We start from the raw sequence: 26,253 nt of genomic DNA, 5'->3' as shown, positions 1-26,253 counted from the left end.
AGCCTAGGAACCACTGATGCTTCCTTTAGAACCTCCTTTAGCCTAGGAACCACTGATGCTTCCTTTAGAACCTCCTTTAGCCTAGGAACCACTGATGCTTCCTTTACCAAAGGAGACCAGCTCATGTTCCCCCACAATTCCTTGCGGCGACAACATTTAAAGGAACCCGCTCATCGGAGCGTTCAGGGAAACTCAGGATGACTGAAAAAGGAGCAGATCATGTAAGTTAACAAAGTAATAATCTGCCTAGAACAACTTGAAATCATCTAGAACCCAGATCCCAACTAGGAATGTTCTGGATGTTGTAAAGTTTTTGAGCAACATATTCTCAGTTTGCATTGGTTCTTTATTCACCCGGCCGCCTCATTTTCTTTTATTTCAATTCAAACCTTGAGATATTTGACATTATATCAGAGGAAAGTGGTAGAAATAAACTTTTTATAATACATTTTTGGACATTTGTAGTTTTTTCACCACGGCAGACGTCACTAACCTTCACCGCTGTAGGATTATTATTACGTCACCGAGTGGAAATGTGGTGTCATTGTCATAGCAACGTGATCACCTTTCACTAACTCCTTTAGGAAGCCTCCTAACACTTTTCACTAACTCCTTTAGGAAGCCTCCTAACGCCTGTCACTAACTCCTTTAGGAAGCCTCCTAACATCTTTCACTAACTCCTTTAGGAAGCCTCCTAACACCTTTCCTAACTCCTTTAGGAAGTCTCCTAACACCTTTACTAACTCCTTTAGGAAGCCTCCTAACACCTTTCCTTAACTCCTTTAGGAAGCCTCCTAACACCTTTCCTAACTCCTTTAGGAAGCCTCCTAACACCTTTCACTGACTCCTTTAGGAAGCCTCCTAACATCTTTCACTAACTCCTTTAGGAAGCCTCCTAACACCTTTCCTTAACCCCGTGACGTCATCCACAGGGTTAAGGTAAAGTCGATAGTTAAGGAGTTCGGAGGGACAATTCGGACGTACCTCAAGGTCCTCTGGACAGAGTGAACAGACTCCGCCTACATCAGCCGCCATGACGAGGCTGCTGGAGCTGGTAAATGGCCTCAGCTGGTGGGCGGAGCTGAGCCAATCAACAGTCATCCTCCAATCAGAGAGCTCCACATCAGGACAGGAGGAGGAAGTCGGTGAGGAAACCTCCTGTCAAACAGAACACACACAGAGGCAAGGCAAGGCAAGGCCACACAGCCTGTGGGCTGTAACAAGTTATTAAATGTGTATTGTTTGTATTGTGGCTAAAATGCTTTTATCTGCTACGTCAATTTTAAAAAAAATTGTTTTGTTTTGAAAATTAATCATTATTTAATGAATAGAACGGTGTTTGTGGTCAAATGTAAGTTTTAAGGACAACCTGAGGTTTGTACCACTGCATGCTGGGTAAAGATTAGTTTTTATTACTATTATATTATTATTATTAATGTATTAATGTATTAATGTTTTTATGCACTTTTTAATGTCTGCTGAAATGTTGTTTTATTTATTGGACCCCAGGAAGACTAACAACCAGTTAGTGGGAGCTAATGAGATCCTAATAAACAATAAACTCAACTTCCTCCTGGTTCCTCGTCAATAATGTCTGAAGCAACGCCACAGAAACAATTTTGCTGAGAAAGCTGAAAGAATGGATGTGGAACTGATAAAAGTACTGATCCTTTACAAATGAAAAGGAAGTGAACATTTGTTACTCTAAAAGCTCCCAAAACGAAGCTAAAGCCACAATCTATCTTGAACAATAGAAGTTTCCCCTGAAAACAGAAAGGATGTCGGCCATGTTGTTTTCTTTATGCCGGTCACTAATTCAGCGGCGGCGTAACCTGAGGTCTGTACTACGAAGCTGGAGTTTCTCTTATCCAGATAACTTCAGGATTAACTCTGGTTTTCTGTACTACCACTCTTGCTCACTCCTCACCAGGATAAATCACCTGGTAACTTATAGTGAAAGTCTAACCTGCTCCGGAGCAGGTTATGTTCTAGATAAGAGGTCAAAGCTCCGCCTCCTGACCAATCAGATCTCTTGGAAAATACCCCGCTCATTCTTAAATGATGGTGATTGGTGGGCAAGTTCAGCTCTGAGCTGCAGCAGAGAGGAGAGGAGAAATTAATCTAGAACAATCTTTTTGACATAATAAAATAAATCCTGGTCTCTGAGGCTCTGAAGGAGGTTCTTGTTCTGGTTCTTGACTTGTTCCAGGTCTGTTTATCTCCATGAGGGTAGATCTGGAATAATGAGGTTCATGATCACACCTGACAGAACTGCAGAACCATGAATTTATGGAACCAGAACTACCCATGTTGTCATGGTGATGAATTAATATTCCAACAGGAAACACAAGAGAACCTCAGCCTCAGAACCAGTGATGGAGAACGTAAAGTAAAAGAAGAGCAGTGAGGAAGTTCTGCCTGGAACCGTTCTGCTGGAATAAAGTGAAAGTGAGTGATCACAGTGCTGTTCCTTTATATCACTGATCAATTAATCTGCTCTAATCTCACCAAGTCAGGAAGGTTCTGGTTCTGGCTGCAGCAGCAGTGTTGCTTTGAGCTGCTGGATGGGTTTGAATTCTATATAATCTCAGAGATTAACTGCTCCTTCAGTAATCTGTAAACTGCTCTGGAGGGTTTCTCTGTGTGTGATTGGTCAGATGCTGCTAACTCCGCCCCTTTCATGTGAACCTGCGCAGGTAGATCTGGGTTGAACTAGTGAGTTGATAACCTGCTTGGTAGGAGCGGTGATCAGGATCCAGTGTCTGGATCAGTCAACCAGGAAACAGAGATCCTGGATGTGTTGATCAGGGTCGTAGATCAGGCCTCTGAAGTCTTCCTGCAGAAACCCAGAGGTCAGGAACCTTCTCCACCCAGAGCCATTTAGACCCGTTTCCCACTGAACACAACTGAACTTGATCTAAAGATGAAGATCACATTGGACATATTGAATTTAGCCTCTATGCTACGGAAATAAACGGAGGAATGGCGGATCGAAAATAAAATGAAGAAACAAAACCGGGTTTGAATCTAAATTCATTAATGCACCAATGAGGACTTGAACCCTGGTCCCTCCGTCCCACCACTGGAAGTCGTTGGGAAAACTATGAAATCATGATGAAATGTCGTTGGTGACGTCCAGAATGACAGGAGCAGGAAGGTTTAGTACGAAGCAGCTCGCCATGATGAAACCTCCTCGTGTTACTGGCCTCCAGCGGAGAAGCAGCAGCTCAGTATTCACTCTGCTTTCTGTTTCCTGGTGGTCGCTGGTCCCAGCGGGGTCACCGGGATGTTTGGTTACTGCAGAGAGAAAACCCAACAAGTCATCTGACGGGGCTGCAAACAGCTTCCTGTCGGGGCGCCTCCCCTCGCTGGCTTAAAGACAAGCCTCGAATCTTCAGGTCTTTTATGTTGGAACTTTTCAATATGAACATCGAAATCAGGCTGAGGACCCCTTCTCACACACACACACACACACACACACACACACACACACACACACACACACACACACACACACACCCCTCATCTGAAGTTTCACATTGAGCAAATCTTGATTTATTTTTTTATTTTTTCAATAACATTCAATCCTCCCTCACCTGCTGTGTGTGTGTGTGTGTGTGTGTGTGTGTGTGTGTGTGTGTGTGTGTGTGTGTGTGTGTGTGTGTGTGTGTGTGTGTGTGTGTGTGTGTGTGTGTGTGGATGAGAGAGAGAGAGAGAGAGAGAGAGAGAGAGAGAGAGAGAGAGAGAGAGAGAGAGAGAGAGAGAGAGAGAGAGAGAGAGAGAGAGAGAGAGAGAGAGAGTGACGTGGCAGTGAGAAGCAAACAGGAACTTCTTGCGCTGTTGTTTTGAACCCCTGACCTGAAGTGGGTTTGGCAGGATGACCTCTCCGCTTCGTTCCCACAATTTTCACAATAAGAAAATGAAGTGCTGGCTCAGCTCCTTTCTGTTATCAGCAGCAGATTGTTTTTTTATTCATAATCCAGCGGCGTAAAGGGAGGCTTGATTTACTGTGTTACTGTGAGCACACAGACTCTAAATGTTGAATAAGCTCCTTGATTCATTTTCAGAGTAATTTTCTGAAAAAGACAGAACTAGAGAACGCTAGAGCTTTATGGTCATTCACACGAACACACAATAGGCGTGAACAAGAACAAACATTTCTGTGCAAAAGGCTCAACTTGGACTTTTAAAGTGACCGAGAAAAACAAAAACAACCTGAAGAGTAAAGTATCACAGCACACAGTGAAAGATATGTGACACGTTTTAAACAGTGAAAGAGAGAAAATGGGCGGAGTTATAACATAAAACCTGCTCACTGATCAGTCAGAACAGAAGAGAATAACACAGATTATCTCGTCATCCTGGTGCCGGTTAGTCAGCGTGGAACGGAAGGAAGATTTAAGAGTTTGTCCTCAGGTCAACGTGAGAACTGAGGAGACCTTCTCTAAACTCTGTCTTCTTTGAGGTCTTATCGGCTGTACAGGTGAGGTCCGGTGAGACTGACCTGCATGGCCCAGTTGATGTGAGACTACAGAGTAGTTCACTTTTAATAGTTCCTCATGAAGCCAAGCTGCAGACTCATGTTGAGTCCTGAGTCCCTCCACAGAACCAACAGCAAGGTTCATCCTGCTTCCAGAGCCACTGATGGACCCGTTCCCTCCACAGAACCACGTCAGCCTGGTCCACCAGGAGGGGCCGCTTCACTTCCTGGTCCAGCGTCACTTTCATCACGCTGTCGTGATGATGAAGTTTCGTCATGAAGCAGCTGAACCAGGATCAGCTGAACCCGGAACAGCTGAACCGGGATCAGCTGAACCCGGAACAGCTACACCCGGAACAGCTGAACCAGGATCAGCTGAACCAGGAACAGCTAAAACAGGATCAGCTAAACCAGGAACAGCTGAACCAGGATCAGCTGAACCAGGTTCAGCATATGCGTAGAAGCAGGCCCGAGGCTGTGGTTCCATGAGTCCAGTTAAAGTGAGGAACTTTAATTTGAGTTACTCAGCCTGCAGCATGTCTCATTAAAGAAATGTGGGTTAGTTCTGTCTGCAGGGTTTTTGTCTCGACTGAAGAGCTGCTGGAGCGTCTCTGGTAATGAGACTGAAACCTGTCCAGCTCCACACAGAGCCTCACATTCCTCTGTCTTCTACTTTGTGTCCCACTATGCTTAGTTTTGTCCTTTGTTAGTAACTTTCACCACACAGGAGCTCCTCAGCTTCACAAAAGAAAGACTATTTACAGAGACGAGAAGAAAACATATCTTCCTTCTCGCCGTGAGATTAAATAATAAAACAATCAGATCTTTTCTGTTTTGCACCTGTTACAATTTCAACCAAGATAAAAACGGAAGTACGTGAATGAGGCTCACCTACATCTTGTGAAAACAAAAGCTCATGTCCTGGTTTAACACTCAGTAAACGTTTGTGGAAGTTTTTCATCTCATCAGAGTCAGTACTGTTCAATGTGAGGGTTGCCAGATCTGACTGACAGTTTCAAGCCCAAACAGCAGAACAAAACCCAGTCATGCAACCAAACAGCCACCGCACATTGTTTCTTGTCATTTCAACCTAAAAGTACTCCAGTAACAATATAAAATGTGTGGCTGTACATATTTGATCATCACATCTACATTTTCTATTACATCAATGAGGTCATTCAAACATATTAACAGATAATGTTCACATTGAATCCTTAAAGGGCCAGGTCATGCAAACTTCACTTTCTAATGGTTATCTGACAGTAGTACGTGTTTCCATACCTGTGAATGAGGCACCAGTAGTGAACAAAGTGTGTCATCTCTCTCTCTCTCTCTCTTGCACCACTTTTTAGTGAACCTGTGCTCCAACCAGCAAATCAGACATCAGTCCTGTGCTCCGTCACAGAGGGCATTAACATCCCACAATCACAGCAGGCTCTCCCTTTCACCGTCCCACTGGTAGTGGAGCTCTGCCCAAGTAGAAAGTACATTTATTTACACATATTCGCTAACAGGATAGACGGTATAGAAGGTGGATGGATGAATATTCGGTTTGTTTCTCCACAGACATCAGAGAAGATCCACCGATGACGGGAAATTTTTAATTCTTCCCAAGAACCTTGATGGAGGACAGAAGCAAGAGCTTCAAGGCAGCCAGGTACTGCATCTACCCTTGGTACTGCATCTACCCCTGGTACCACATCTACCCCTGGTATTGCATCTACCCCTGGTACCACATCTACCCCTGGTACCACATCTACCCTTGGTACTGCATCTACCCCTGGTACCACATCTACCCCTGGCACCACATATATCCCTGGTATTGCATCTACCCCTGGCACCACATCTATCCCTGGTACCACATCTACACCTGGTATTGCATCTACTTCCAGTACCACCACCTCCCCGTGGTACCACATCTGACCCTAGTACCGCATCCACCCATGGTATCGCATCTACCCCTGGTACCACATATACCCCTGCTACTGCATCTACTTCTGGTACCACATCTACCCCTGGTACCACATATACCCCTGCTACTGCATCTACTTCTGGTACCACATCTACCCCTGATACCACATCTGCCCTTAGTACTGCATCTACCCCTGGTATCGCATTTACTTCTCGTACCACATCTTACCCCTGGTATCGCATATAGCCCTGATTTTGCATCTATTTCTGGTACCACAACTACCCCTGGTACCACATCTGCCCCTAGTACGGCATCCACTCCTGGGATCACGTATACCCCTGGTATTGCATCTACTTCTGGTAGCACATCTACCCACGGTACCACTTTACTTCTGGTACCACTTTACTTCTGGTACCACATCTACTCCTGGCATGAGTATTCAAATACTGAAACTCTGCATATTGTTACACATGCAGACACTCCAGCCCTCCTAATAGCTCAGACACGGTCTCTGACTCACCAACGTGAATCAGAAACTTGAAGAACGTGACTTATACACAAACTGGTTACCTGGATGGACCGTCAGAAAGCTGCAGCAGCTGATGCAACACCGGTAAAAGTCTTAAAGAAGGAACACGACAGACCGATGAGAGGAAACAGGGAAGAGATACAAACAATAAGAGAAGAGGTGTTATTGATTGTGACTGAAAATATGTCCCAAAGAGACTCACCCTGATTCTGTCGTGTCTTATAACAGAGGGAACTTAATGGAAACTCTCCAGACGATCGCTCATCATGACAGAGCTGTTAAAATAAGTTCATTTCATAATGCAAAGTATATATGAGTGGTATATGAGTACTTGTATATGCGTAATCACCAATACTGATACCGAGTATTTACGCCAACACATATACATTTATTTATATTTTTTTTCCCACAGATATCTGGTAACTGAACAACATTTCATTCGTCAGTACGTTTCACTGCAGTACAAACAAAGATTCAATACAACACATAACTATAGTATAATATACACTATTAGTGCTTTTATGAACATGTTTTTCATCAACCATGTGGGAAACTCAGCTTAACAGTCATTCACTGTCCAGACTGCTGCTGGGTGCACCTCACCAAGCTTTCTGACAGGTGGCGCTCAAGAGCCTCCTGCTTGTCTGCAGCGTCTCCTTGTCCCCTGTAGCTGTGTCAGCATGTGAAAACACACACACACACACACACACACACACACACACACACACACACACACTCCCTCGGATGGAGAAGTGTTGTGATGTAGTACACATGGATTTTTCTCCGTCACCGAGGCGCCTCCTGACGGCTGCAGCCAAAGTCCTCCTAGTTTGAACACTTTGGTCAGAAGTCTCAGAAGAGCGTCGTGAGCCAATTCAAATGGGTAATCAAGTAGTTTGTGTTGTGAGCGGTAGATTCTTTCCCTCCTCTCCAGAGTCTTTCTGGACATAATCTTCATTTGGATTTGTAGGCGCAAAATATTCCTTTCACTTCCACTGCAGTGCCCACGGTCCACAGCAGACGGAGCTGTCCCAGAGGCGGAGGAGTTCGTCTCTTTCCAAGAAAAGCTTGATGAGTTCCTATCTGGACCAACTGTCCATCCTGAACGGCGAGCTATACTGAGACAGACGTATGAAGGAGCGCCATGCGAGCTCCAGCGATCAAGTGAAACTTGTTGGGCAAGTCGATTTAAAGCTCGAGGAAACATCAAGGATCGTCTGTCTTCGTCCAACCAGCTCCTGCAACAGATGGACCGAAGACATTATGGTGACAAATCAGTTTGAGCTCGAGTTCTGCCGACACGGACACATCTTCAGTTCATTCTGCAGGTTGAAGGAACAAACCTCCCTGATAAGCTCCGGACTCACCTGACGTGTCTCAAGCTGCAGATTGAGTTGAAGCTTTAAGACATGAAATGACTTCCTGCAGGAGGTGTTGTCTGATGATGTTTGGGATGAGGTGAATCACTACAAGATTCATATAATGTATAATTGAATGAAACAATTTTACAGGACAAAAGGATTTTACACCAAATGTATTGTTTGCCGTCCTCAGCCAATCAGCTCGTTGCTCAGAAGACAGCCAGACGTTTCCCATCATGCTGTCAAAACCATGTGAAGAGCTACAGAAAATGTTTGGCCAACAAAGGGTATATAACAAAGTATTGAGATGAACTTTTGTTATTGACCAAATTCTCATTTTGTCTCTCATAGTTGAGGTTTACGTCTGATGAAAGTTACAGGCCTCTCATCTTGTTAAGTGGGACAACTTACACAATTGGTGGCTGACTAAATACTTTTTTGCCCCACTGTATATTCCTTAAAACCATATCTGGAACCGCTAGAAACTACAATTTCCAATGCATGTGTGAGGTTTAGTTGACATGAATCATGTCTAACCAAAGGTTCATTAAGTATACAGCTCCTTATGACTGTGACGCAATGCACAATATAAAAATATGACAATCTAATTTGAGTAGAATAATTGCAATATTATATATATATCATATATCAAAGTTCAACCTTGTGAACTTTGACCTTGATCTTAAGGCTCTTCTGGGAGCGACAGACATCAAATTCATGTCAGTTGTACCTTGTGAGTCAAAGTTTCAAAATCTGTTGTCCGTTTGTCTCTGAGTCATTTCTAGGCTTTTTAAGGCATTTAAGTAATAATAATAATAATAATAAGACATTTTTATAATAATATCAGCACCCCACTTTGAAACCATGTCAAATCAACGCAGGGAAATTCAACATTGAAAATGCAACATCTATACTAAATTAATTCAACAACAGTTTTTGAATTGTTGAAAGGGAAACTGTAATTAAATATTGAATCAACATAGCTTTTTCAAGGATTTGGAAGTCTGTCTTTGTCCTCCCTTTACTGAAAGGGGGCGACCCCAGTATTTTAAACAACAATAGTTCTTTATCAAATCTGTCAGTTCTGGTTAAAATCCTTGAATCTCTTGTGAGTGATCAGCTTAAGGAGTTTTTATACACTAGTGACATTTTATCTCCTTTTCAATCAGGTTTCAGAGAAAGGCAGAGCGCTGTCACTGTCACTGTCACTGCCACTGCCACTGTCACTGTCACTGTCACTGCCACTGTCACTGTCACTGTCCTGTCACAGTCACAGTCACAGTCACAGTCACAGTCACAGTCACTGTCACTGTCACTGCCACTGTCACTGCCACTGTCACTGCCACTGTCACTGCCACTGTCACTGCCACAGTCACAGCAGCGCTGGAAGTGGGAAACCACCTTTCTGGAGCTCTTGACAAGAAACAGCACTGTGCTGCACTTTCTATAGATTTGTCCAAAGCTTTGGACACTGTCCACCATGAGGTTCTAGATCTGATTCTTCTGAGCTCAGCTCTCTCAGAAGAAGCGGTTCCTTGGTTCTCCAACTATCTGAGCAGTGGGTCGGCCGACCACGTTCACACGGCAGGTCGTGTTTGAAATGATCCCAGCAAAAAATCTGAATTGAGCATCAACACCTGCGGTGTGGGCGGAGCCTAAACTGTGTTCACTCTAATGCTTTTTGGATTTCGTGGTACGTTTCGGGTACTCTGTAACATGTTTATGTTGGATAATGGTTTCTTTGGATTTCTTTGAGTAGAACACATACCTCTCCAGTGGTACAATTATTTCCTGGTTTAAGCAATTTGCTCACTGACAAAAAAAAAAGTCAGAAAAGTTGTTTCATAGTTTTTTAAGGTACTCAGTTTTTATAGTTTTCCTTTTGAGAGTGTCTTCTTTGCATGATTATATCTTAGCACTTTACAAGTTCTTTTTCATCTGAACAGAATTCCAGTTGATCATTTTCTTTCTTTTATCGTGGCAAACTTATGTTTTGGTTCTTAAAAGTTTTATTTCTTATTGTCCGAGATATCCGTGACAGCACTAAAACAAAACACATTTTATATTCTCGAGTCAGAAAAACTCTGACTTGAAGAGACTCGTTCAAACAACAAGGATGAACCTTTGGAAAGCGCAGTGGAGGGACCGGGGTTATTTCTGTCATTCCGCTCAACAATCAGCAGCTGCAGCTTTTCTAAACAAGTTTAGCTGACATCATTTGTTTATCCTCACATGAATCATTCAGGTTTTCAAACTGGATAACACCTTCTTTATAATATATCATTTGTAAAATATTAACGTCACACCTCAGGCAAAACTTGTGTACACATTAATGTCAAAAAACGTAAATATAAGGAAACTCCTTTAACTCTTGGGGGAGATGATGATGATGATGACGCTCCAGATGATCTTGTATACAGAGTACCGCTAAGAACAGTCAGGGTTTTCAAGATACAAGATTTAAAAGTTCTGCATTTATTTGTGAACAACTTTCCGTTATGTGATGATACTTTGATTGTGATAGAACTGAGTTCACCTGGAGTAATGCAAATACTTCTTTGCCATCGAAGATGGAACTGGTTTATTTCACCTTCATGTTTTCTGTTCGTTTGAGAATCCTCATGAGTTTTACAATTCGTTTAAAAGGGACTGAACACAAACAAAGAAATGTATGTGGTTTCTTTGATATCAAAATGAATCACACACAGAAATGGGAATTCTTTCAATACAAGTTAAGACAATGAGACAGAGCCAGGGAATTGAAGAAATCATAATAGTGCTGAAGAAATCAGTATTATGAATGAATTAAACACATTAAATGAAGAAAGACTTCATCAGAGGATGAAATTAAAATGAAAACACTGATATATTACATACATTAACATGCTGAAGGGGTTTTCATAAGGTCAAGCGCAAAGTTGCTGGAATTAGGTGAAAGAAATTCTAGATTTTTTTACACCAATGATTTTAGAAGACTGTGAAACAAGCTGAGGGGGACTCATTATCTAACCTGAAGTTTCAGAGAGATCCAGTCAATTAAGGAAGGTAAATCCCCAGGTAAGGACGGACTCAGTAGAATTCTAGTTACACGTTTGGGGGCATGGTGACTGAACTAACGAGTCCCTTCTGAACAGAGGTCATGAAGGACAAACCACTGCATTAAGAAAATAAAAAAAAATAAAAATATGCAAAACAAAGAAAAAGGTTTTCCTGGAAGGTCGGTACCTGCCCTTGGTAGTGGATCCTCATTGGATTGTCTTTCTGACCTGACTATGGCTACGACCAAAGAAATGATCAGGGATTATTTTGATGCTTATGAGAGTTGACATGCAACACAACATCACACTCTGAACACACGTTTAAGACAACTGGCACGGTTTCTTTTGATTTAACATGACTTATTATTACAGTAGATTGTTCCCACATGATTTCTGTCCCAGAGGCTGTGACGTCCCTGGACGCTGAAAAGACCTTCCATTGTGTGGAATGAATGAATGAATTAATTAATTAATGAATGAATGAATGGATTTGTAATGTGAACATGTAAAGAAACAAACAAGTAAAAAAGAAAAACATCAAAATAATTAAAGATATATATATATATATATATCATTTTTCTTTTTTTATTTAGCAATAGCGGACTTAATTTTTCATAAATGACACGAGCTTTACATGTTTGAAAGGGGGAAGAAGTACAGACTTAGTTAATCCTGGAGGTTTATCTTCTACATTCCAGATAATTCTGGCTTTACTAAGAACTTTATCTCATGAGTGAAGTCTCCTGTGTCTCCTGTGTGTCTCCTGTGTCTCCTGTGTGTCTCCTGTGTCTCCTGTGTGTCTCCTGTGTGTGTTAATTGGTTCTGGTTTTGGTGTTTATGTGCAGTTGTGACCTGTGTTTGTGTGGCTGCTGCTCCTGTGTGTCTCCCCTCGCTTTTCCAATTAACCAATCGTCTTCTCCTCCATGTGCTCGTGACCCTCAGGGGTTTCACCTGTGTCTTCCCCTATTTAAACCCTCCTCCTCACCGTCGTGCTGACAAGAGTCAGTTTCAACCCAAAAGCAGATTTCAGGCTCTGGGAGGTTTAACAGAGTTTGTTAAGAACAATTCATGAGCCACAGACTAGTGAGAAGTTACACATGGTTTGTGGCTTCATGGTGTAATAATTAGCTCCTTGAACTTGATCGACAGATTAATTTGAGTTGATGCAGTGAAGCGTAGAGCGAGTCCGTTGTTTGCGGAGCTTGTAGTCGTAGTGGTGGTAGTAGTAATGGTTTTTCCGGTCAACCAAATGCAACCATAGAAAGGGAAACCCAACAGAGGCAGACTGAAGGTTTTAGGCTGAAGTTAACTTGTATTGCCTAACCCTGGACATAACAAACTTAAAGCTTCTGCAATTAGTGACAGAAACCAAAACCTGTCCTCTGGGGGACACGGTCTTTAAATCTTGTCCATTCTGAGCTCAATATGTTTCAGAAGTGGTGAGCTTTAATCACCTTTTGAATATCTTAAGGGTATCTGGTTTGAGTTATCGTCCAGGTTGTGCCAAAGGTTAACCTTTGTTTGAATAGTTTCTGGATGAGAGGTGGAGGGTTGTGATGATGCACTTTATACATAAGAGCTGGTGTAATAAGGTTGACAGTGTGGTGTATTTTTAGTGTCTAAGATGTGACAAGAAGGTCCAGTGTCCTCTGTGAGGAAGGTCCAGTGTCCTCTGTGAGGAAGGTCCAGTGTCCTCTGTGAGGAAGGTCCAGTGTCCTCTGTGAGGAAGGTCCTGTGTCCTCTGTGAGGAAGGTCCTGTGTCCTCTGTGAGGAAGGTCCTGTGTCCTCTGTGAGGAAGGTCCTGTGTCCTCCGTGAGGAAGGTCCTGTGTCCTCCGTGAGGAAGGTCCAGTGTCCTCCGTGAGGAAGGTCCAGTGTCCTCCGTGAGGAAGGTCCAGTGTCCTCCGTGAGGAAGGTCCAGTGTCCTCCGTGAGGAAGGTCCAGTGTCCTCCGTGAGGAAGGTCCAGTGTCCTCCGTGAGGAAGGTCCTGTGTCCTCCGTGAGGAAGGTCCTGTGTCCTCCGTGAGGAAGGTCCTGTGTCCTCCGCGAGGAAGGTCCTGTGTCCTCCGCGAGGAAGGTCCAGTGTCCTCCACTGCCAGTCACTCAGTTCCTCTTAATTAAATAAGAGCTGCTCCTTTCTTTCCTTCCTTTGCTTCACTGACTTGGACCCATTTATTCACAGCATGCTGTGATTAATGGCTCGGTTTCAAGCAGGGGGTGTGTGGGGGCATCTGTTTCCTCAGTGGGGGGGGGGGGGGGGGGGGGGCTTACAGTTTTGACCCTGTGAATGGTGGTGAGGGTCCAGGTGTCACACCCAGTCGCTCATACTGGACAGGATTCTGGGTTACAAACACTTTGTAGACCATAAAGGCTACTGCCACCCTCGGCGTCAATGAACAGGCTTGGAGCTCAACTGCTGCAAAACTTTATATTGCTGGGCGCCGAGAAACTACAAACAATACAAAATACATGTACACAAGTTGCACATATCAAAACATTATTACTCGTTCCATTTTATCAGTGTGTGTGTGTGTAATGGTTCACTCTGCCATTTAATGCAAACCTCTTCCTCGCTTTGCCAATTTTCAGAGCTTGTAACCACCACATCAAATTTGACATTAAGAGAAATTTGGCCACAATGGAAAACCGTGTTGGGCTAATGTTCACTGAATCTCTGGGAACAGTCGCACTACAGTGGAAAAATAAAAAGGCAAGTTGAGTTAATAAGACAAAATTTAGAGCAACAAACAAGGCAATTCCCAGTGCTTTACACAGAAATAAAAGAAATGCATTAATGATGGCAATGATACAAGACAGAGTTACTGTAATCAAATTTAATGACTTCAGACTCCATTTGGAGAATCTTTAAGGACTTTGATTCGACTTGGAATCACTTGAACCTTCTCCCTGGGACACTTCCTTTGCTTCAGTCATACAGTGAAGACGTGGCTTCTTGGACATTTTAATACTCTGTCAAGCTAACAAACACTAGAACTAATAAAAGAAAAACAAACGCAAAGATATGACAATGAGCAATCAGTTGTGTCAGCAACAATATATAAATGCATAAACAAAGGAAAACATAAAACAAACCTTGTTGGTCTGCTTATGGCCAAGGCTGGGATTAGATTCTGTTCTTCTGTATTTAACTGTGTATGTATGTGTGTGTGTGTGTATATATATATATATATATATATATATATATATATACATACATGTCTTAAGTCCCAACTGCGGTTTTTGTTCATCGTAAACCCGGAAACATTAATACAATGACAAGAGGATGTGACCCACATTACCCCAAAAACCAACATAACCAGTGGATTCTTGATCAAACCAATGACATTTGCAATAGTGTATAAAATGTGTAAAAATAAATTAAATACTTTAAATTTAATCTTGATGTAACTGTGCCATCTATTGGCATGAAAGGTTCCTCAACATAACCTCGTCACACTCCACCATCACACTGTGTGACTCAGTGTGTAATAGTAACACAAAATGACCTGATTTGTTAATCTGAACTCGTCTACTTATTACTCAGTTTAAAGTAAAAGTATTTGTCGCTCTAACAATGTGTTTGTGTACTATCACGAACAAGAAGTTTGACTTTTCTGACTCTGAACTCCTGGGAAGCTTCTCCCACTTCAGAAAGTTTGATTTGTTGGTAAAACATCGTCTATCTTGGTGTCTGAGTCTTCCCCCATTTTCTCCTGTTGTAGATTCGACAGGTATTCCTTTCTCCATCTGATCTGGAAATGTTTGCCAAACACTGCACTCTTTTCAATCTCTTCTGCAGATAGAGCTTCTCTGAACTCTCCAGATGGTGGTGATACGATTGTACAATTCATTGTCTATGTGGTTTGGTGTCAATAGTTCAGAGGCTCTGATCAACACATCCAGGATCTCTGTCTCCTGGTTGACTGATCCTGATCACTGCTCCTACCAAGCAGGTTATCAACTCACTAGTTCAACCCAGATCTACCTGTGCAGGTTCACATGAAAGGGGCGGAGTTGGCAGCGTCTGACCAATCACACACACAGATAAACCCAGATTACTGAAGGAGCAGTTAATCTCTTGAGATTATAAAGAATTAAAACTCATCCAGCAGCTCAAAGCAACACTGCTGCTGCAGCCAGAACCAGAACCTTCCTGACTTGGTGAGATTAGAGCAGATTAAGTGATCGGTGAGATTAGAGCAGATTAATTGATCAGTGATATAAAGGAACAGCACTGTGATCACTCACTTTCACTTTATTCCAGCAGAACGGTTCCAGGCAGAACTTCCTCACTGCTCTTCTTTTACTTTACGTTCTCCATCACTGGTTCTGAAGCTGAGGTTCTCTTGTGTTTCCTGTTGGAATATTAATTCATCACCATGACGACAGGAGTAGTTCTGGTTCCATAAATTCATGGTTCTGCAGTTCTGTCAGGTGTGATCATGAACCTCATTATTCCAGATCTACCCTCATGGAGATAAACAGACCTGGAACAAGTCCAGAACCAGAACAAGAACCTCCTTCAGAGCCTCAGAGACCAGGATTTATTTTATGTCAAAAAGATTGTTCTAGATTAATTTATCATCTCCTCTCTGCTGCAGCTCAGAGCTGAACCTGCCCACCAATCACCATCATTTAAGAATGAGCGGGGTATTTTCCAAGAGATCTGATTGGTCAGGAGGCGGAGCTCTGACCTCTTATCTAGAACATATCCTGCTCCGGAGCAGGTTAGACTTTCACTATAAGTTACCAGGTGATTTATCCTGGTGAGGAGTGAGCAAGAGTGGTAGTACAGAAAACCAGAGTTAATCCTGAAGTTATCTAGATAAGAGAAACTCCAGCTTCATAGTACAGACCTCTGGTCCCACAGGATCGTTGATTCACTCTGCACTTCGTGGTCTGCTGTTCACTATGGCTAGGGATGAGAATTGATAAGATTTTTCCGATTCAAATTTTCGATTCTGTTTAACGATTCAATTCTCCATTTTTTAATTTAACAAAAAAAAAAAATTAACAGGTAGATTACTTGTGGTGGGAATTCTAATGATTCCTGAGTATTTCTTTGAGGGGGAAAAAGGTAGTTTTACAATCTTCTGCACCAAAAGGAACAATTCAATTTTTCCAAACATGAAACTTGAATTATTTTTCCCTTAAAGAAAAGTCAAATGTCTATTTGCCTTCATTGCCTCCTGGAATTTAATTTTTTTCAAATTTTGCACTGTTGACACGTTAAGCCTCTCTGGGAGGTCAGAGACTGGAGAGGAACGTGGAAGTGACGTAGGAGGAGGAAGTTGTTCTGTCGATCTGCAGGGAATTCTGTGTTTTCATTTTGTGTTTCATATTCAACAAAGAACGATCTGTCTCCACAGACATACTCTAGTAGATCGTTTGCTACTGTATGGTGTGAAAACTAGAGGCTCACACATATAGTAAGATCTACTAGCATATGTCTACGCTGTCGGCTGGTTGGAGCAGACATTCACTACACGGGACAGATTGACGGAGTTCATTTATTAAAAGTCCCTCATTAGTCCTCAGACGGGACATTTCTTCACCAAATGGACGTCTTCAGCAGCCACAACGTGCAGCGCTCTGGGGAGGTGATGGAGGCCGGGGGTGGAGCTCAGGAGGTGATTTAGGCCGAGGGTGGAGCTCAGGAGGTGATGGAGGCCGAGGGTGTAGCTCAGGGAGCCATGCTGCAGGTTGTTTTTACTATCAGTGTACCGGAGGAGAACCGGCACACAGAGAGAGAACATGAAATCTCCACACAGAAAGGTTCCTGCCGGGATTTGCAGTGAGACCTTTTTTTTTAAACTTGGACCTTGTGGCTGTGAGGCGAGAGGCTGTGGACTCAGGTGGGAGGCGGTAGTACATGAAATATGGCCACTTCCTTCAGGTCGCCGCCATTTTGTTCCAAAGCACAATCACAGCGCCACCGTCTGTGGGAGGCAAGAGTACATGATCCGCAGTGTAACCGTACTTCTCCAGAATTGAAACTCCTCCACTGCGGTATCAAGATGGTGGCTTACGGGCGCTGACATACTTGTTAGTGGTCGGCGCCATACTACTCTCAAAATTGAAACCCCGCCAGTGCGGTATCAAATATGAATGAATGAATGAATGCTTTATTTCGGTTAAAAATAAAAACAATCATGTTTTTACAAAATCATCCTCTCAACCACCACCAGGCCGAACACATCCCGAGTAGGGGTGACCGCCTCGGCCCCTCACACCGCCATACTTGTATGTGGTCGCCGCCATATTTAAAAGGTAGAGTGACGTCAGTGGCTAAAGTTACATCATGGGTGATGTTCAGTTCTGGGAAGCACAGGATGTCTATTTTCTTATTTTGACTTGAAGGTAAGGAAATATGACCAAGTGTCTTCCCTAACTCCACTCTGCTCTATTCTAAATTCTGCATTTACATTTCACTTCACTGTGCCTGTCATTTTATATCCCAAAATGTTGGTGAGCCATTAACAAAGGTTTATTCTGTATACACCTGCTGCGTACATGATTGACTAACTCTGCTGCAGCTGTAGCCACAGTGAAGCTCAGGGTCAGAGGTCAGCTGTAACCACAGTGAAGCTCAGAGGTCTGAGGTCAGCTACTAAACTGATCTGCCTCCTTCATTCATCCAGTGACAATGTGGCTGCATGAAGCAAAACAAAGGACCAGAATGGAGAATAACTGTAGTTTCTTCAGCAGGAAGGAGAAAATGTCCATGACAAACCTTCAACATGACCTACCTATGACAACTTTAAAAGAATCAAACCATCATAAATCATGTCATTGTTTATTTTATATACAAGCACAGGGTACTTTAATAGAGAAAACCCAACTAATCCACATGAGCGACTGTGGAAAGGAAGAAGTCCCTCTAACAGGAAGAGACCTGCAGAAAGCAGACTAAGAGGTGGAGGCTTCCTGCTGGCCGGGTGGGGGGAGAGGACAGAGGACAGAGGAGAGGACAGACGGACAGATGGATAGATAAGAGAGAGATCCACTCTGTGAAGACTGATCAGGACAGGAGGCTTCAATCCACCTTCAGCTCCACTGTCATGTCCGGTTGGTTCCCCTGTGAGAACATGTTAGAACGTTCTCCCTCTGGCTATGATGACCTCTGCCTCAGGCCTTGTAGGACCTTCATCAGGATGATGATGAGGATCTGAAAAACCTTGACAAGGTGCAGGTCGAGAGGTTTACAAAGACTCACAGTATTGAGCACTCTACTTCTATGATGTCCTCCATTCCATTGATCATCTTACTTCTGGGAGCAAAACATCAAAACGTAGTCGATGAGTCTCTGGTCCTCCTTCTGGATTCCTGTGACTTCCTCCATCTCCTTCAGCATCTCCAAGATCTTCTGCAATACAGAGGAATTAAAGTAAACAAATCAAGCTTATGTTGGGTAAAAACTCTCAAACTTGATTGAGATGTTTTCTTACCTTCTGCTCACTGAAAGGAAACCTCCTCAGTTTGAGCTGCTGCTTCAGGAAAAGTGATGCTGATGACATCTTCCAGAGGTTTATTCTGTCTGAACAGACCCTCGACTCCATGAGATCATCATGTACGAGTGTCCACCTGTATGCCTAGGAAAGGGCTTTAAATTGAACTTAATCAATTTAGTTCCCTCAGCCACAGGCTGGCTTTGGAGGGTTTCATCAATCGTCACATTGTGCCTGACTAATGCATCCATCATCTCAATCTCGAGATGATGGAGGATTATGTCATCAATATGTACTGTAGCCCCTTGTGGGACATTCAGGAACATTGATTGGGCAGGGTGAGCTTGGTGGCTATATCATGGTGGCCGTAGGACATGGTTGCTTCAGAATGATGTGTGTTGACAAGCCATCGACTACCCGCTCTTTCCACGCTGGTTTTGGTTCCTTCGTCTTTGATGGACACACTACCTTGACCTTTCTGCTCAGGGGCGTCTGTCCTCAACCCACAGTTTGTGAGATCTCCAATGAAAGGGTTACTGGGACAGATCCAGTGAATGTCTTTTGTGTTTGTGCACAAACTAAGATTAGGGACCAGGTAGAGTGAGGGGCTCTGTCGCTCTTCATAAGCTATCCATCCATCTTCTGTCCTGTGATGTCCGTTACTCTTCATAAACTTTAGTTCCATTATTCATGTGTGTGACAGACGAGATGAAAATGTTTGTGGTGGTCTATGAAAACTATCCCGTCTCGTCATGTTTGTTATCACAGTACTACGTTTAGGTCGTCACTGACTCATTATCATGGAAAGCAAGAGGAATCAACGAAATCATTTCGTAGTCGTCTTCTTTGACAAACGCCGCTCTGCACGCCGCTCTGCACGCCGCTCTGCACAGCCAGGTTAATCTAAGTAAAGCAGCCACCATGTTCCTGAAATATACGGAGCTCTTTGAGAGCTGCCTCAAATGTGTCACGTCCAAGTTTATTAGGACGGACCATTAAAAATGAGCAATAATTAAGTAATACTCAAAAGTTCATTTTCTTTTTTAGTATATCACCAAGTAAGTTCACTTTTCAACAGATCATCAAAAACCACTTGAATCAATTCTGTTCCTCCACGCCTTCCCTCATTCCCGTCCTCAGTCGTCTCTTCAGACGGGTCAGATCCTTTAAATATCAAAACACATTTAGCTGACTTAGATGATCCCATCAATGAAAAAGATTGACCTGGAATTCTGCTTATTTCTGTGTTTTATGTGAGAAAGGCTCCTGTCCTTCACACTCCTCTGATGGCTGCTATGAGCATACTCCTGGCACTCATGTACATTTATTGCTTCTCACCACTTATCTTGATCTTTATTAATGTACAATATGCCAAAGTCTCAGGCCACCAGCAGGAGCCTGACTGTCGCATCATTTTCATGACAATACTTCACCCTTGTCTTGCGCCTCACAGTTTTGACTGCTCCATCAATCCACACATCGGGGATGGTTCCAAACTGCCCCGGTGTGCAACATGACCTGCAGGATGAGTGATGCTTCTATGCTGCCATGAAGTCATTTAAAGGTCATTCACTTGAAGAGAAACTCAAATAAAAAAAAACTTGACATTGATTGACAACCTTCAGTTTACATGTTCAATGCCATGCCGGCGAGGAATCCATACGGATTCGTTGCTAAAAGTTAGGCAGGTTTGTCTTTTTTCCATTTTTAACCCTTGTCCGTCCCTTATGTTTACAAGAGCATTGACAGACATGGCAGTTCAGAAGAGTCGGCAGTGGCTCTGTTTTATCACATTGCGAAGGACTGTTCCACCTCGTCTCCGGAGCAAAGGTATCGTCCTCCATCAGGAAGCAACTGTCCCTCTGTTTGAGGAGAGATTCATTTTGGCCGTGCCTCAGATTGGGAACTGGGAAAGTAAAAGTTCAAAGATGCATTTGGACACTTGTCCTCATGGGTTTTGGCCTGTCTGGACAATTTTAATTTTTTTTTTAATTTGGTGCAAGAAATACAGTATATGTAAAAACAATTCTGTAATAATTATAACAATATATAAAATGCATTCAAGAGTTATTTTAGGGTAGGGAACATTAAAAAATGCAGCATAATTATATAACATGGTGCACTGCGTACCAATGTACTAAATATTCACAATCATGACATAATGTGGCGCTACACAGCAAAATTGAGAAAGTTGTCCTTCCTTCCATGCAAACACATACACTTGCGTTGGTAGGGTGTCGTCTCCCGATCAGAAGGTGGCGAGTTCGATTCCCCACCTGTCTACCTGTTATTGTCCTTGAGCAAGACACTGAACCCCAAACTCCCACTGGATGGACGGAGTGCCTTGCATGGCAGCTGCCTCCATTGGGGTGTGATTGTGTGCATAAATGGATAAATGTGATCCACAATGTAAAACACTCATGTGGTGGGTGAGAGTGAGATCCAGTTACTATTTAGATGGAAGCTTTGACTCTCAGGAAACAAATGTTCTGATTTGCCACCCTATTCCAAGGTTCCTGCTGTTCATCTGTGAACACTGTAAACGTTGTCCAAGTTACATCTGCAGAGAATTAATCTTGAATTATTCATGTGCTGGAATCCTGAGCCCACGTGCCACCATTAGAGACACAATATGCCTGAACCTGTTTGTCTCAGCCTTTTTTTAAAGATATATCTGGTTTGAAATGAAGCGGAAGAAAACAATCGGTGTGTTGTTTCATCCTTATAAAATATTGATGTGAAAAAAGTATTTTCTGTGTGCAACAACCCTTCTGGTCTCCTCAGTGTTCCCTGCATGGGGTTTGAAGAGTGTTGGTGTGCACTGCCAGCCATCTGTATAGGAAAAGAAGCGGGTTATATTTAGCTGTGCAGACGCCCACGAGGGAATCAGACTTACCGTCAATACACTTCCTGTCTGTTTCATTTGTGGGCTGAGAGAGGATCTGCTTCCTCTGGGAGTCGATCGTCTGCAAACTAACGAAGGATCTCAGTCAAACCAACAAACATACATCGTAGAAATATATCAACTTTATTTTTAAAACAAAATATTGACGTTTACGGATGCCAATGCCAAAATAATCCGGAGTCGACGATGTGACTATTCAGATGCACCCTAAGAGTATCCTAAACAGACAAGATGGCGGAAAGAAGGAAAGACGTTCTCCGTCGGTTTAATGACACACTACCGCCTCCATCGTGCAGGAAGAGTGTTTGTTGTCATCAGGAATGAGCTTACTTCTCCCACAGCGAAGCAGCACAACAACGCTGAGATGAAGGTGGTAACAACATTGTGATGCCTCACTCCAGGTGAGCTGCAGCAGTGATGACTGGGTCTGTCCCAGCCCTCCGTCAGCAGAGTGAGCAGTCGGACCGTTGCAGCGCTTCAACAGACCCACATTGGTCCACAATTTATTGGCTTTGCGTTGGACGCTCACTGGTTGCAGGTAAACAAATGGGCATTCATGGACATGGCCGGTTCCCTGCTGTTGTTGGTGTCATTGATGGTGTCACATCCGCATAACGGCACCGTCACAAGACGAGGCTGTTTGTCAACAGAAATCGCTGCCACAGCATCAACAGTGTTTTTAATACAAACTATGATTGTGGACGTCGTGGCAAAATGGCCAGGCTCAATGCACGACTTCTGGATTGTGCGTTGGTTGTGAAAACAGTGGAAATGTATTATTAAAACAAGGGAGGGGGGGGGGGGGGGAAATAGAAAGGAAAAGTGAGAAACTAAAAACAGAAAAAGACCAATTCAAACCCAGAGGGGACATTTAGTGGTGACATAATGAGGCTTTTTTCCATCCCAGCTCTGACGGTGCAAGTCCAAGATAATTATTACTATAACAATGTAGTAAACATCGTGTACATTAATGATGTAATATTAATTAGCTTCGCTTTAATGATGTTTACTAATGTTACTGTTAAATACTTACCTGGACCTGAGTAAAGCTGTGATGTGTGTGGTAGAGTGGTTATACTCAGTTTGTGAGGACCATCAGTAGAGCCAGGGGGGGACGGCGGGGTCCTGGAACAGCTGACATAGAGCCTGTCCACTGTGATGACGGCTCGGGATCCCTCAGCGATGAGCGGTGGCGGTCCAGGATCTCCTTCGGGAACTGGTCGTTGACGCTGAAGTCCATCCCTCGTAGTTCCCTGCCGCGGCTCTTCACCAGCTCTTTCTGTATGAAGTGTTCAAACTTGGCGACGATGGGCCGCGGGCGCTGGTTGTCCTGTCGTCTTGCTCCCAGGCGGTGGACGCGGGTCAAGGTGATCTTACTCATGGTGTCGGCTGGCAGCTTCAGGCTCACCTGCATGAAGTCCCGCAGCGAAGATGAGGTTGTCCCGCATGCTTCGACTCTGGAGATCGAGCCGGGCATCGAAGCTGGACAGCTTGGTGTTGATGCTGTCCAGGATGTCCTCGAACTGTTTGGAAGGCGAGGAACTCATGGATGGCGATGATTCTTGACTGCTTCTTTTAGAAGAAGCAGCTTGTGGCGTCTTCGGCATGACGAGACGGTCGTAACACTCGTCCAAGTAGGCTTGAAGATCTTCGATGGTTTCTTCTTCCAGCATTGTGGGTGATCTTCATTTCCTTTTGTTTCTTTGTTTTGTTTTGTTTTTTCTTCCCGTCGGATGGAAAAGTTTGTACTACGAGCTGGGTGCTGCCATGTTGGATTGACCTCGATGACGTCACACTCGAATTACTCACTGCGCATGATCCTTCTTGAAGACGAGACTCACGACATAAAACTGGCACTTCAGTCATCGAATCAAAACAAGACAAACATGTTAGAGGGACAAGAAATCCACCCAGAGCTGATCTTAGCGGGTCGGTTGATCTATGTGGAGCAGCAGTCTTATTTTTAAGAGCTATTGTAAACTTTACACATTTTGTAGGACGTTTCCACATCAGTTAGACTGCAACTTTACACAACTAAATCTAAAGTAAACAATCTGAGTTCCACAGCTTTGCTTCATTCCAGTTTACTTTCAGTTTCACTTTACGTTTGTTTGTTAAGCACGAGAAACGTGTTGCTGTGCAGCTGGTCTGAGAGCAGCAGCAGGTCACGAACTACAGAAATGACTTCTGGTCACACAAAGACAAGAAGACCGTGTGGAGCAGAAATCCCTGGAAATACTCCGACCTGAAGCGACACGCACACTCTCATCCAGAAACACACACGGCGTGTGTGTGAGAGAATTTATGCAGAGGAGTGTCATGTGACACTCCGGTCAGAATGAATCTTACAAACATAGGCATCACATTTGCAGCATCTCAGGCATGTTTTGTTGTCTCTCTGGGCACAGTGCTCACAGCGCTTCCTTTTCTGCCCATGTCCTTGTTGGGGGGGGGGGGGGGGGAGGAGCAGCCAGGGCAACGGCTGGGGCTGGGGCTGGGGCTCGCACACTCCTAACCAGACTGGCAGAGGCTGGTGTGCGGGGAATGTGCTGGTGCCGTTGAATAAGAGGAGTCACCAAAGCTTACCCCAGCTCTGCTAGGAAAAGTTTCCTCTTGAAACTCTTCCCCTGTTTCCAGGTTGGGTTGATGGTTGTCCACACCACATATGCATTGATGTTTTCCACTCTCGCTCTACTTCCTCTGTCCTGGGGGGATGAAGACCAGAGCAAGTGTCCATTCTTGGACTGGAATGTCTCTTCAGGAGCCTCTCCCTCTCCATCTGTTGACTGGTCAGTCTCCTCAAAGTCTGGATCAAAATCTGTGTTGTCTTCCACTTCCAAGACATCCTCCTCTATCTCTGCTTCAGTTTCAGTTTCCTCTTCATGTCCAAAAAGCTGGACCAGAACCTCTTGGACAGAGAACTGCTTGGTCAGTCGCTGACTCATTGTGCTCAGAGTCAAAGGAGTGCAAGGCAAACATCAAGCTCTATATACGGGGTCTGTGTTTAGATGATACATTGATTAGTCTGGAAGTTGGTTCACGTGGGAGGATCACTATGGGTGAATATAGTGTGGAAACCCATTCATTTCCTATGGCGCTAACTTTGGACCGGGAGCACCACAGGTGTAACCAGGTTGATTAAAAACACTCAAACATATAAAAGTGATGATCACCTCTTTCATTGAATTTGGAGGATATCATAAGGCCTTGAGGCAATCAGATGTAAAACACAATATTTGAGTGTTTTAAGTTGTAAATCGGTCAGATTTGACCCGAACACGACAGGAGGTTCCTTTAGAACCTCCTTTAGCCTAGGAACCACTGATGGTTCCATTAGAACCTCCTTTAGCCTAGGAACCACTGATGCTTCCATTAGAACCTCCTTTAGCCTAGGAACCGCTGATGCTTCCTTTAGAACCTCCTTCAGCCTAGGAACCACTGATGCTTTCTTTAGAACCTCCTTTAGCCTAGGAACCACTGATGGTTCCTTTACCAAAGGAGACCAGCTCATGTTCCCCCACAATTCCTTGTGGCGACAACATTTAAAGGAACCCGCTCATCGGAGCGTTCAGGGAAACTCAGGATGACTGAAAAAGGAGCAGATCATGTAAGTTACCAAAGTAATAATCTGCCTAGAACAACTTGAAATCATCTAGAACCCAGAGGAACTTTTTGTAGTTCATTTTCAGAAACTTGTAGTTCTTTCCCCACCATGGCAGACGTCACTAACTTGTGCTGAAACTCCATTATTATGACGTCACTAAGTGAAAGTCTGACTGCCTCACCACCGTGATCACCTTTACTAACTCCTTTAGGAAGTCTCCTAACACCTTTCACTAACTCCTTTAGGAAGCCTCATTCATGTTTGGAGCACGGTTACTACCCAGACATACTGGGTGCTTACAGAGAAAACCCAACAGATGTATAAACAGGGTGTTTATTTTTATTTTTTAAGGGGAAAACTTAACCTGTTTCAGAGGGATTCGGGCAGATACACACCAGATACACTCCACATACACACCACATACACAGCTCCACTATGGAGAGTGAAACATCCTTCATCCTGCAGCTTCCTGTTGTGAGGAAGAGCCTAAAGAGGAGCGTCCTGCAGGGAGCAGAGAGCAGACAGAGATGGATTTCAGATATTTTCAGGGAGCAGCAGTAAATGAGTGTTTGGACGTCAGAGCACATTTATCTCCGTCTGGAGGTTCAACAGCTTCAGCTGTGCCTCTTCTATCTGACCGTCCTCTGCTGCGTCTCTGCAGAGCTGACCCCTGGGGGGTGAATGTGTATCTCCTCCACTTTCTCTGGACACAATGGGCTTTGATACCCAATGGTGGGAAAAGAGAGCAGAAAAAAGTGAGGTGTGGTGGGGGTGGGTCCTGGCGACGGCAGCCCCCTTTAAATAGATGCTGCCATTGATGATTAAATCAATTTGGGATGGTGACAGCATAGCAAGGCTCCACAACTGTAACAATCACAGTACTACTACTCCCTTCCCCCAGCACACTCCTCTGAACTGCCCCCCTCTGCCCCCCCTCCACCCTACACTGCCTTTTTAGACGGAGTGGGGACTTGAAGGG

Source organism: Lipophrys pholis, assembly GCF_963383615.2.
Source record: "Lipophrys pholis genome assembly, chromosome: 21".
Lineage (NCBI taxonomy): Eukaryota > Metazoa > Chordata > Actinopteri > Blenniiformes > Blenniidae > Lipophrys > Lipophrys pholis.
This window is presented reverse-complemented; position numbering follows the sequence as displayed.